At 46.3% G+C, this 14223-nt stretch overlaps 1 protein-coding gene across 9 annotated transcripts in view; it reads right to left on the bottom strand.

Moving 5' to 3' along the window:
- Positions 1 to 14223, bottom strand: part of FOXP1 (forkhead box P1) — a 579941-nt gene that overhangs the window by 293591 nt on the left and 272127 nt on the right. The window contains exon 1 of one of the 9 annotated variants that reach the window (XM_032359550.1): positions 1281 to 1364. The exons of the other annotated variants lie outside the window; for them this stretch is intronic. The gene's annotated coding sequence lies outside the window, so the exon portion shown is untranslated. Of the gene's footprint in view, positions 1 to 1280; positions 1365 to 14223 lie in introns of those variants that run through there. 9 annotated transcript variants of the gene reach the window in all.

Genomic DNA, 14223 nt, shown 5'->3' on the forward strand with positions numbered 1-14223 from the left:
AGAACTTGCCATCTTTGTAGACTGCCATATATGCTTAATGACTAGCTTCAGAAAAAATCATTTGTAATTTTAAGGGCTAGGAAAAAAATACAGGGATGCCATATGAACACACAGTCAGGAAGCCTAACCTAATCTACAAGAGAGAAATCATCTCTGAAAAAGTTCCCTGCTTCTCCATAAACCCGCCCATCCCCCCCAGCTGCTAGCCATCCATAAGCTGCTCCTTGGTGGAGACTGGGTTCATTTTCAAAGCTCCACTGCACAACGGTTGAACAACAGCTTGAGTTCCCTCAGACAAAACCCAGACTTCAGAAGCTATTTGTCTAGAACCATCTCCTTTGGTGACTTTAACACTTCTATGTGATTACGAGTTCTATATCTGAAGAACATTTTAAGGTGGGGGAGAACATATGGGTATCTATACCTGCTGGGTAATTTAATCCTCAAGGTAATTTCTACACCAGTGTCCCCAAGATCAAGTCACCTATGCCTACCACCTTATCATGGATGCCAAACAGTCCAGAAGACCTGCCTTGGGGTGATCTCCAGAGAGAAGAGGGCATTCTACTCTGACAGGAAAGCTAAACAAACGTGTTTTCCAAAACACATCAATTCGTAGACCCACAGAGTATCGGAGTATCGATGGTAAAGCACCAACAAACAGCATCTGTATAAAACCTGTAATTCCAGAAGCTGGACAAATGACGATGAGAAAGGCAAGATCCATAAAATCTTGACATCAGGAACAGAAACCCATGAATGGTGTTTTCGGGAGATCAGCTCAATCCTTGAGTCCCAGCACATTTGAAACCAGTGCCATTTAAAAGGGATCCCGCTAGATTCTCAAACGGCTTTGCCACCTGTCCCCTGTTCTCCCACTGGATTGTTGAATGCTCGACAGAGGGGCAAGGAGCTCCCCGCTGTTCTCATCACAAGCCTTCTACTCTGGATTTCCAAGCACACATCTCTCTGTTTCTCAGCTATGTCACTGTAATTCAGCTGGACATAGAGAACCATGCAACTGTACGAGATCCTGACGAGGTACGCAGAACCTGTAACCTGTCGGTGCTCGGCATGCATCAGGCCCTCCTGTACGGCTCTTTCATTCATTACTGCATTTCATTCTCAGCGCAACCTTTTACAACAGGGAACAGTTTCCCCCACTCAATCTATGAGGAAAGAGAAGCTCAAAGAGGCGTGCACACGATCACAGAGCAAGCAAGCCAGCAAGCAGGGAGGCAAGACCCAGCTGGTGTGATTCTAGAGACTGCCGTCCTTACCACTGACACGGTAGAAGCTCCCTCTCTAAGCTTCAGGGCAAGATTGGCTCTTCTCTGTGAGGTACTAGCTCTGACTCCAGGAACCTGGGGGTTGTGGGCAAGGAAACAGAAAATAAGAAAACAACAAATTCCAACATCCTTTCCTCTCTCAAGAAGTTGCTAGACTACTTCTCTTTGGTTTAACCACCGCCACCACAATTTGGCCAAAAGCAATGCCATCAGCCCAATGCATTGAGAACCGTGTTAGTGCTGTCCTGCATGTGGGAGACGAAGCACAGGATATAAGATAGAAAAGAGAAGGGATCACTTTGTCTTCCTGATAGCAATGAAGATCCAAGAACTGAACCAAGAATGACTCTGAGTTCCAGAAATCTTTCGGTAAAAAGCCCTAAGGCAAATCCCTGACCAGATGGGCAGCTCCCAAGGCTAAGAGTTACTCAACCATTACCTCCTCTCTAGTCCTCTGCAGCCAAGAAGGTTCTGCCACAGGAAGAAACAGTCCCATGTGATCAGACACCTAGGCAAATAGCTAACCGGACAAATATCTATCTCTGTCTCTCTTTCAAGGAGACATAGAAGAGAAAACACAGGACACTGCAGGAGAGGAGCAGACGCAGGCTTCCCAGGCTGGCTACCGTCCCAGTAACCTGTGAGCTTGTTAAGAGCACAGGGACGACGCACAGTAGTGTACACGATCCCACAAACAGCTGGACCGACTCCGCGAGAACTAATCAAGTACAAAGGAAACTGAGAACAAAGTGACAAACACGTGAAGATCAACCGCATCAGAATCCTACAGGGGGAAGAGGGAGAAAAGTACAGGTCACCTTCTGGCCATCCAAAGCTAGGAGCTCATTTCACAGCTTGGGAAACAGGGGAGAGCCCGAAGCTGAAGACGAGGCTCCAGAGTACAAGAGGTTGTGGAGAGGGAATGATCTAGGGGATCACCAGGACTGACCATGAGACGCAGAGCAGGAACGAGGCTGGTTCCGAAGACCACCACGCGGCGGGTTCAGTTCTTCCTCGGGGTGGTAAGGATAGGTGCAGAGCCCCAGAAATAAGCAAGGGAGGAGGAAAGGAAGAAAGTCGTGTTTCCGGTACCTGGAAACATGGCAGTCATGGGGGAAGGTAAGAAAGTCACCGAGGCCATGACTCGCATCCACAGAGCATCATAAATTTGGGGTTTTGGTGCTCTCTCCAAATCAGATTTAACCTCCAGTCACAGACATACAGCGACAGGACTGTGCGTAGTCCTTCATCTAACTTCAACTTTTAGCTCCGTTAATGAATCACAACACCTAAATACATCACAAGTAGTATTTTGGAGAAATCATGAAAGTCTTGCCATTATATTGCCCTAAAAGTGTGGGGAGTGTGGGGGAGGGAACAGCAACTTATTTAAGGTAAATGTTGAGAAGATACTACAAGTTTCCTCAAGCTGTTTTTGGTTTACAGTATGTGTCAGAACATTATGAGCCGTGACATCATGAAGTGGCTCGGGTCTCTCTCGGCTTCCGGGATCCTTCTTCCTTCACAAATATGTATGAGAAAGACACTCAATATTAGGAAAATTTGTAGAAATTACAGTAGTTCCACATACACGGGAATCCAAAAGGAGTATCTAATGGACAAGACCAATGCCTAGATGCTCTCAAAGCCAAGGCCAGGGAAAGACGGAAGAGTCGTGCCCAAGAAGACCAAAAGGGGACTGAGCCTTGACCTACTGTGGGAATGGAGAGGCCAGAGAGGAGGAAATCACTTTGCTGATGGGAAGCCCCAAAAATAACAGCTGTTGGAGAAGGAACAACAAGGCTGTGGAGCCGAAAGCAAAAACTGAGACACAATTTGCAAGAGACAACAGGTGGGGTAAGAGGACATACCTGGGTAAGACCAAAGAAGTCACGCCAGGCCAATATGACTCCTTCGGGGCGGGGCAACAGACCGCTTCCAAAAAGCTCGCCATTAAATAATTTTGAAATTATGTCGGTTTCTAAATAGCCATCGGTTCGGTGAAGAAGGCAGAATATAATTGCACAAGTCAGATAAGGTCGTTATCACAAGGACATGAAACTAAGTCTCCCAAGGTGCCTGAGAAGTGACAGATGTGATTTCAGAGATTCCGAGGGGGCACGCAAGCCCCCAGAAGACCGTGGAAAGGTGGAGAGGGCAACGAGGCACCCCTCACAGAATGATGAGCCGAGTGATTAAAACAGATCTTCTCCCCTTCCACACCACAGGAGATACTGGGAGGAAGCAATCTTTTCGCCATCAGCGTGAGAAGCACGAGTTACCAGGCAACAACCAACACGGGCTTTCTGGAGTCACGCCATCCAGCCCTTCCGACCGAGAGGCAAGTCAGGTAGATAAAGGGAAAATAGGAGATGCAATCTTGGAGAATTCTGTTAGTCTCCTGATTCTGTCCCCCTGACATTCTCATCAACCGGCGAGGAAGATGCAAGGAGGCAGGCCACACCCATTGGGCGGCTATCGCTGGTGCGCTGTCAACCTGGGGACGCCTAACAAGTGATGTTCCACAGGTGTCCACCTTCCCACCAGCTTTATTTAATATCTCTATCAATGAGAACTGGTAGAGCTTCCTGTGCCCAGCGGACCAGCCTGCAATCAAATCCCAGGGTCTCTGTATCGCTGTTCTGTACCGCTGCTACGCTTATTACCCGAGATGCAGCCCCGTGCTTCATCTCTGCAGGGCGAAGACAAAAATCTGCAAAGGTACCCGGGCGCAGAGAGCTGAGAAGTCGCTCTGCAGCGGTCCTATTCATGCAGACCCCTCCCAAGCTCATGGCGACTTCGAAGGGCTTTTGGGTTTCATTCAGTGGCACATGACCGGGCACATACATTTCCATTTCCAGGAAGGTGACCCAGAACAGTCCCGGATGCCTCCAATTCAGAGTGGCCTCCAGGGAGGCTAACCAGCCCACAGCTCCCACTGCAGGATTTCTCCCCAAAATACTAGCATTTAGAGATCCAGCTCTGCATGTCCTCTTGTAGACTGTGATTCCTGAAGAGGCAGCTGACCTCACCCCAAAAGTGCCCCAGGAAACAAACATTACCTGGCAAAGACCCTGGGAAAGCAATGGTAAGATCACTTAATCGCAGGAAAAAAAAAAAGAGAGAGAGAGAGAGAGAGACCACAAAACTGAACTTAATGCGCATTCACCTAGACCTAAATTAAAAATAAAATTCCTCCACAGAAAGGAGTTTTCAAAACGTGGGGTTGAGAATATGGCCGTATTGTTCCACTCTGAGGAAGCCGGCTGATTCACTTTTATGACTAGACTCCCCCTGCTTCCAAGTCCCTTGCTATAAACATTTACAGATTTCATCGCAGCGTTAGTACTAAACAATATTCATTAAGAATCCCACCAAAGTGCAACATGTAAGTAAATCAAACCTTTGATGCTCTATTTTGCAAATTTCATGGGCCACTAGGGATAATTAAAAGGGCAATTATATAAAGTTGGTGCAGTTTTGAGAAACAAATGACATTTTCTGCTTTAAAGCACTTGATAATTTGATATTTTGCTATTAGGACCATCATGTGTACTTTTATAGACAGGCAGCCAAATAAACAATAAATGTTCCTTAACAGCCTCTAATGATTGTTTTTGCCCACTGATATCACTCACCATTCCAGTCCATAAATCATACGCTACGAGATTAAGGTAAAGATAATGAAAAAGAAGTAGGAGCTATTTAAGCTAGAGGAGGAAAAAATAAGGCTAAAAGCGTTGATTTCTTCTGTGTTTTCTGCAGCGACGCCCAGCAAAGTTGGAGCTTCTGAGGGCTGGAGCGGGGCTCAGTGTGTCCCTGTGTTTAACCACCGTTCTGAAGCCAGCAAAGTACATTACAGCTCATGAAAAATACAGCGAAGAAACTGCTAGTGGCAGAAGCATTTAACTTCCTTGTTAGCAGCCTCCCCCAAGTGGCACTTTTTCACCGGCAAGTTGTTTATTATGTTCCGTGCCAGGCAAAACTGATTAAATGGGGCTCTTAAGAATCAAAGCGTTATAAATTCATGGAAATACAGCAAGCAATAAATTCCATGGAATTAAAAGCTTACTAGTGCTATTAGCATTTCAGGGTGTTTGAATTGTTAATACTGATGTGCAAAAATGATGTGCCTCTAAGACAAGGCAGACCGAGGCAAATACAGCCGAACAGCTCTGAATTTATTTTTATTTTTTATTTTTTTATCAAAGTGGCACTGGGACTTGGCAATGGTTATAGCCACAGGAATGGAGGAGGAGAGTAATTATCTCCAAAATTCTCATCTGCCCTGAGAAGTCAATCCCACTACAGAAGACACAAGCCACCAAAGAAAGGTTTACACAGAAGGAGGAAAACAAGAGTGAAAATATGATGCCAAGGATTTATGCTTTCGATGAATGGAAATTTCATCTTAACAACTAAGAGGCATGGGGGTCCAACGCATTGTGACTGGGTAGATCTTGGTTTTCCTATAGAGCACATAACCCCAGAATGGGCCCCCAAAAAGTTACCAAGTAGGGCTGGGTACACTGAAGCAGTGGCCACGAAATTTCCCTGGATTGTCATGTTTCATCTTCGACTCTTCCTGGGGGTTTATACAGTGTTATTCTAAAGTGACAAGGGGTAAGAAAAAAATCAATTATTATGCCATTAAGCAAGTGATATCCTCCCAAGTGCAAGACATGAAGTAGTAATTCTATTGCACCCATCTATTTAAGGAATACTTTGTTCCAACAGAAATGCATCTCAGGATTTTTGCTAGGCAAATACAAATGTGAGACAGAGAAAGAAAAAATATTAATCAGTGCTTCATGAAGACTTAAAAATTAAAAAAAAAAGAATGAGATATATTTCCTTTTTTTTAAAGAAAGAAATACTGTCAACAAACAGTGCGATCACTTGAAAACACAATTTAAGAGAAAATTTACTTGAGAATTACCGAAATTCATGAAAAAAAGGTAATCCAAAGGGATCTAGACAAATACCCAAAACATCTATTCATCCATCAGCTCTAGAGTTGGCCAAAAGAGTACTATTTTCTAACATATCAAGAAAACTTAATTCCTTTGATAGAAGGGTCACGTGCGTAATGGAACGTACGGACGGATCACTGGTACATGTGATTATCTCTGGGGCTATGTTCCATGTGGATATAACATTTGTACTCACTGAAGCTGTCTGCTGCTTCCCCACAGAGAGACAGCCTGCTCATGTACCAAAAAACAGAAAGGAGACAAAGAGGAAAAACCTTACAGACAGAAACTCATATTCATTAATACGCTTTCGCTGGGCTGAAGTCCAAAACCATGCATTGTTACGGGAGCAACATTTTACAGGGCACCTGAATTGTCAGCACGGCTGTTCACCGTCTGCCCCTAGGACAAGACCTACTATGTGTAGAACACTGGCAGGCGAAATGAGTAACTCTAAGACATGATTCTTGCACTCAAGAAAGCTTAAATGTCTCACTGGGGAAATAATCAATTATAAAGCACCTATTATATATTCCAAATCAGGAATCAAAGATTCTTAAAAGACAGGTTTCTCTATCCACTGGGATTTTAGAGTGACTTTAAGATAAGGCATACACCCAAAAAATAACCCCTGAACAAGGCAGTATTATATCTATCAACATTTTATACACACACAATCCTGGTGTGTGCGTGTGTGTTTGTTTGTATGTGTGTGTGTGTACACACGCACGCAAGGCTTCAAATACCAGACAGTGAAGAGGAAAACCCTGATAAATACAACATTGGGGGAAATTTAATAAGAATGAAAATGAAAAATAATATGTGAAATCTGCTGTGGGCAGTACCCTCAGGACCACGGGTCGGTCAACTGTCCACACGAGGCTTTGGTGGCACTGTATGCAATGGCCAATGGTGGGCAAAACCAATATGGTCCTTGCCCCCAGGGGTGTCACTGTAAGATAGCATGGGGCGAGTAGCAGAAGGTGACCCCCAAAAACAGTAAAGAAGACCTGGAAGCTTCCATGCCTGTGTCCCACACTTACCCCGAGCTGCCCTCCTCTAGTCTTCTCACACGGGTCTCTGGGGCCTTGTTCTCTTCCAAAAGAGAAATCCCCCAGCTCCGTCCTTCACTCTCACCGACCAACAACCCTTTCATGTCAGTGAGCTCCACTGAAGTGTTGGGCCAAAGGAAAGACATCTGTACTGTCAGCTTCTGATACCTAGTTGGGATGAAGAGCTCTGCCCTTTGTTAAAGGGGCACTCTGGTGCACTCTTCGGCTGGAGTTTAGTTAGAATCAGAGGAGGGCCCTTCTTGCTGCTCGCCTTTCAAAGGTAATGTCTTCCAGAACTGCTACAAAAGAGCTCTGTTCTGTCTTATTTCCAGAAGTGGAGACAACGGTCTTATGGCCATGGTCTTCCTTGGTTTGCGGGCTGCAGTGCCCGCAGAAGAGAAATCGCTCTGCACTCGCCCAAGCAGAGCCTCTCCCTTCTCACTTAATGCAAGTAAGGATTAATGAGAGCCCTCAATTCCCCGGGACAGAGGTCCCCTCCCTGCCTCGTATTCAGTCCTCTGTGTTGAGCAACGAGCAGAGGTGGTCAGGGGCCTATCTCCTCCTGGTCTCATGGGGCTCCAGTGGCCCACCTAAGAAATGGCCTGAGTATAAGAAAGGAGCCCCTTGGGTGCAGGACTGGACCAAGTCCTCAAGCTCAGATTTCAAGAATTACCTGCAAAGAGATGCTGGGAAGAGACCTGCCCAACTAACAATCAATCAATGATTTGCTTTCCACTCGCCTCTGCCATCTTGCCAACACATCCGGCTTACACGAAGAAGCAATGTCACCTGACCCCAATACCACTGTCACCAAGTGTGACTCTGACTTCAAATACAGGCCCTCCCCTCCTCCTTACCGCCTTAGCCATAAATCAAGCTGCTTTCCTCCCTAACCTCCTGGCTTTGTCAGGTTGAAGCCTACCTTATTGTGTTTTCTCATACAAAAGTTGGTATTTTCATGCAGTACCTACCCCCTCTTCAGCCTTCCCTGAATGCAGCCCTCGGCTGTTTCCATTATTTCCATAGCTGGAAACAAAGTTTCTGATGACAAAGTGTGTCCTTGGAACACAACCTCTTTGCTAATGGGGTGGGGGTGGGGGGGACTACAGCATGATAATAGGGCACTAATTGTGCACCCCAGACAATGCGCCAACAAGGGACCTGGAAAGGGAGAGAAGTAAATAATAATACGAAGTAATAAACGCCTCGGCCAGTGAGTGTAAAGAAATAAAATGCCCTTATATTCTGAAGATGGGGCGGTGTGTGATTATCTTGGATGGTCTGGTCAGGGTGGCTGGCTACCCACTGAGAAGAAGGTGCACGGGCCATGTCAAAGCCTAAGAAACAGAACTTGATGAGAATTAAAAAGAGCTCATGCTCCTTCCCTCCTCCAATGCCTCTCTCTACCTTATTCCTCGGCCCCGTCTGCCACGAAGCAGATGGACAGCTCCCGGAAGCCTCACACCTGCTGTCCCTTCTCTCCCGGGTCTCCCACTATGATTCCCTGGCGGAGGTGAGCCCTCCCGAGAATTCCTGCGAATCCAGTATTTCACATCAAAAACAATTTTCATATTAGCTTCTGCATCTTCTCTATCACGCCATGAGCTCCCCATGACCTACAGAAATATTTTATTTATCTTGGTGATTCCTCAACAATCCAGGATAAAGAAGTTTGAGGCTTACTGAATTTAATTGCTGTGTGAATGGGAAAGAGAAGAAACAGGTTAAGTGGCAGCTCACCCTCCAGGTCCCCCAAGAAGCAGGTGACACAAGACCAACCTGAGAACAAATGCTGGAGGGGCTGGACCCACAGCGAGACCCTCCCTGATGCCCTTGAAGTTGAGAAGTTGCAGGGACGGAGCTGTTGGGGCTACTCAGCATCAGGAAGAGCGTCCCACTGGCAGTGGGGTCAGCAGGGTGTAAAGTGGAGGGATAGAAGGTAAAGGCAGGGTCCTCAGGGCTTAGATTGGGTCTAACAAGGCCCAGACCCGACTGATTCCATTACATGATCAATCAAATACAATCTCTTTTTGCTCAAGTCCATATGGGTTGAGTCTCAATGACATGCGACTAAAAAAAAAAAAAATGTTCTAGATGATACACAAGATAATGAAAGTCGATAAAATAAATTAGCATTACACGGGAGACAAGCCCTACAGAGTCAGGAGTCCAGAGTGACGATGTGATTGATCAGGGCTCAATCAACTGTTTGTTATCACGGGGTTTTGAGATCAATCAACAATCCCACCTGATCTTCTTATGTACTAAAAGCAAGGATTCAAAAGAGACATCATCAAAAATCCAGTATCTGATCTTTCCCAGCAGGGCTTGCTGCCCATTACGTAACACACTTCACTCTTTGGCATCCCTGAAACAGCTGTGTTCAAAGAGGCATTAAACTCATACATACGTAAGCAAAGGGCGCAAACGGGGTACACAGGAAAGGAAATTCCACACCCCCAACCGCCAGTTTTCTCTTCCAAAGGGAACCGTTTGTTACCGGTGCCTTGTCTCTATCTTCCAAAAATTTTCTACATACAGACGATCACATGTGCTTTGTACGTCTACTGCTTCTTCCCCTTCCAACTCAGAGAGCACAGTAATTACTCACTTGGCCACCAAAGCCATCTTGGAGAGATTCCCACGGTAGCACCTGTGGGTCTATACAGTCTTTATTCATTGCCTGAGTAGCAGGGTCCCCAGGTGTGCCCAACCACCACCCTAGAGATAAGGCAGGATTTAACCATTCCCTCCTGGCAGACATTTAGGGAATGTCATTGCTTCTGCTCCCAAGAGCACCGCCACAGGTTAGATCCCTACACACTGGCCTTTCATCAGCTGGGGAACTATAAATCCCTAGAAACAATAGTTGATCTTTGCGGCTGCATTTGTGAACTAAGAGTCAACAACCTTGCCAGTTGGGAACATAAATCCCCACTACCTTCTTCCCTACCCTATACTTGGGCTTGCCTCTTACTGGCATCTTTCTGATAGGATCAGATGACCAGCTGCCTTTGACGGATACTAAAAACAACACAACACCCAGAGACGAGGCACGATGCTGCAGTATCAGCTGCTGTCCACTACAGTGGGCCCCAACAGCCTGATACAATATCCCCCCCATAACACACTTTGTAAAATTAAAACATTTTATAGTCCTATTAGAAAATGCTGGGGGCGCCTGGGTGGCTCAGTCAGGGAGACGCCTGCCTTTAGCTCGGGTCATGATCTCAGGATCCTGGGACTGAGCCCCATGCCCGGCTCCCTGCTCAATGGGGAACCTGCTTCTCCCTCTCCCTGCAGCTCCCCCAGCTTGTGCTCTGTGTGTGTCAAATAAATAAATAAAATTGTTTAAAAGACAGAGAGAGAGATAGAGAGAAAGAAAGAAAGAAAGAAAGAAAAGAAAAGAAAAGAAAAAGAAAATCCGACATGCCTACATTACAATGGCACACATGAGGCTTCTGGGTCTAGTCTCACATTCTGCGGGTTACAAGTGGTATGGTAATCACATATCCGTGTTCCTAGAAGTTGGAGGGGTTCCCCACTCTCTCCCGTGTATCCGTTCTGCATGTTTTTCCTATTTCTTCCCACCTTGAACATATCCTGGAGCATTCTTTCAACCTGTTTTCCTCCAGTCTAATTATTCTTTAATTTTAAATAATGTAATAACTTTGACATTTTCATTTATAGTTAAACCCTGCTAATTTGCACAAATGATGGGTAGACACAGCACAAATTAAAAAGCCTGAAAATATAGCAAACACAAAAAAGCCAATGATTAAAAAGAAATCAAACTGCGGCATTATGAAATACACATTTATTCTTATAAGCAAATTCCGTAGGCTCGAAAGCCAAGTACGGACACTTGGCTGCTTTCAAATATTCTCTCTTTTCTAAGCTACAGGGTTACCTCCTTTCCATGGCCTCCGGGGATGATGTTTTCTGAACAAAATATCACAGCACACGGTAGATGAAGTTTCTCTGAGTAACGACTAAGGCTTAAAAAGCAAGTCTATAAGCTCAGTTTTGTTGCTCAAAGAATTTCTGGGCTGTCTGGTGAAGGGAAGAAACAGCTACGTCGTGACAGTGGACTAGGGCTGCCACAACAGAATGCCAATGGAAGACCAGGTGGCTTAGAAACAGAAAGTTATTTCTCACAGTCCTGAAGACTGGGAAGTCCAAGATCAAGGAGCCAACAGATTAGGTATTTGGTGAGGATGCAGCTTCTGGCACGGACACGATCATCTTTCTGTGTCTTCACACGGCAGAAGCAAGTGAAGAATGTGGCACCTGTTTTCATGGGCAGTAATCACATTCAAGGGGGCTCTACCCTCAGGCGCCGGTCCCCTCCCAAAGACCCCACCTCCAAAACTGTGATGGTGGGTGTTAGGATTCAACCTATGAACTTGGGGTGAACCCAAACATTGTCTGTAGCATATAAAAAGTGGCTGCATCCTGAAAAGCCCCAAATGTATCCAAGCCAATCTCATTAGCTTCCTTTCTATTCCACACTTGGGCTTTCTTAACATTCTACTGACTCAGCCAACATGACCTCCATCTAGAGGTGTGTGTATCAGCAATCAACGTGTCATCTTGAGTAATGCCCTCGATCATATTATTTCCTCAGTCCATCGTGACAGCTGCCTAATTTTCACTCCTCCGTCTCTCTTAAAAGTCCTTTAGATATCAGAGTCTAAATTACGGTCTTCTCCAGCTTGGTCTTCAGGAAGAGCTGGCCACATTCACCCGTCCCATGGCTCCTGTCACCCCCTCTTCATTTCTAGTCTTTACACACCCATAGACTCTGCACTCGTTGGTGCCCTATATGGCATGCATGGTCCCTAGCCCATGCCTGGTTCCTTCTTTTCATGGCCACTTAAACACTACCCTCTTCACTGGCACCTCTCGACAGTCCCACCGAGTCAGGTGGCCAATCACCTCCCAGCCACTGTTAGGCACGAATTAGCCCTACTGCCAAGCCAATGACACCTGGCACGGCCCTCATATTACTGTCTCCCTCCATACGGTCAGAAGAGTGGGAATTTAGCCCCACGATAGGGATCATGTAGTGCTCTATTCTCAGTGCCGTGGATTGCATGGATAGCCTCCAAAGCTGTCTACCAATTACCCCTCCCATTCTCATATGCAGGAATCCATTGAGAGGAGGACTGTCTTCCTCCTCCCCTTGAGTGTGGGGCGGCCATGGGACAGGCTCTGACGAATACAGAGCAGTGACGGGGTGCTGGGCCAGTTCCAGACCTAGGACTTAGGAATCCTGGAAGTGCTCTCTTACACTCAAGCCTGTCAGGATGGAAAGGCCAAGGAGAGAACCAGGTCATGACTCCTGCTAAGTCCTACCCAAAGGGAAGAATCTGGCACCCATGATTATTGTTTTAAGTAGCCAATTTCAGGGCAGTTTGTGAAGCAGCACTAAATAAGCAAAGTGAAGTGGGCATTATTTATTGAGAATCAATGACTGCCCCCCTTGTCAGGGTTTCTGTATCTACTCCCCACTGCCCCCAGGGGGAGTAACACTTGGCAGAGTGATCCCCCCAATGCCAATCTGATCCTGCTCTTCCTATTCCAACCCATCTCTCAGGACAAAAACAAACGAAAACAACCTGTTTGGGAAGCGCATATCCAAGTCCGTGTATGTTCTGCCCACAGCCTGCGCCCCTCACCTCACGCTCACTCTGGCACCTTCTCCACCAGTCCCTTCCCCGACACATCATCACCAGCCCAGCCCAGGGGACACCCTGTTCCTTCTCTGTGGCTCCCACACGTCTCCTCCACGCTTCTCCCTTTCTCCAGATCTCATTCTAACCATCGTTTCTCCGGCCATCTCGGGTTAGGGCTCTCTCCCAGCTGCAGGCTCTAAGAAGTGCCACGCATCTCCATTCCTGGGCCCTCCTCAGCCCTTCTCAGCCCCCGATGGTCTCCGAGCTGCATGAGGCCCGAAAGCGTCCTTCCTAACTCACTACTACAAACTCCACAAAGATTACTGTGGCTGGCACAGAGGAAAAGTTCAAGTATTTGTTGGAAGAGTAAATAAATGAATAGTGTGCTCACTCGGACGGCCCACTTCAAATCCTGGCCATGTCACACAGTGCAGATGTGACCCCTGACATTCTGGATGAAGGTCTGGCAGGTCTTGCCTGGGGAAACCAGCAGCTCTCACCCAACGACCAGGTGCTCCCGAGGCTTAAACGAAATTACATGTAACGGCGCTGAGACCAGTGCCTGATACAGAGCAAACATTCAATAATCAACTGTCATTACCATCACTTACTAGTATTCATTTTTCTCACTTTAAGAAAAGTCTAGAATTGTGAAGTAACAGGTTTTTTCTCTAATGTCCTACCCTCCCCTCCCACTCCCCACCCCCACCTTATGAGCCCAGAAGCCCTGTACATGATGCTAAGTAGAGATGGCCCCTTGCACCTCCTGGCCAGCCTGGCCTCCCAGAAGAAAACACCTACACTGCCTCCCATCAAGGTCCTGAAAGACCCAATCTCAGAAAGCAACCTGATTAGACCAATTCCCCCAAAATAAAACAACAAATACCCAACCCTCCCTTCTTAAGCCTCTTGTAGACATGCAGTGAGGATCTCTGTTCTCAATAGATGCATGCACTGGTACCATTTTTCTAGAAAACTGTTTGGAAACATATATAAAATTTTCAATGTGTATCAATATCTAGCTAGCCGGCTAGCTACCAATCAATCTAAATTTTAAATACATATACCTTTTCACCCAACAATTCCCATTCTGATCATCTGTGCTAGGCCAGTACTTCCCCACCGGGACAATTTTGCAAGGGAATACATGGCAATGTCTGTGGATGTTTTCCGTTTTCCTGTACTGGGGGTGGGACTGGGGAGGGTGTGCCACAGGCCTCTAGTGGGGAGA

Source organism: Mustela erminea, chromosome 1 (genome assembly GCF_009829155.1).
Source record: "Mustela erminea isolate mMusErm1 chromosome 1, mMusErm1.Pri, whole genome shotgun sequence".
Classification (NCBI taxonomy): domain Eukaryota; kingdom Metazoa; phylum Chordata; class Mammalia; order Carnivora; family Mustelidae; genus Mustela; species Mustela erminea.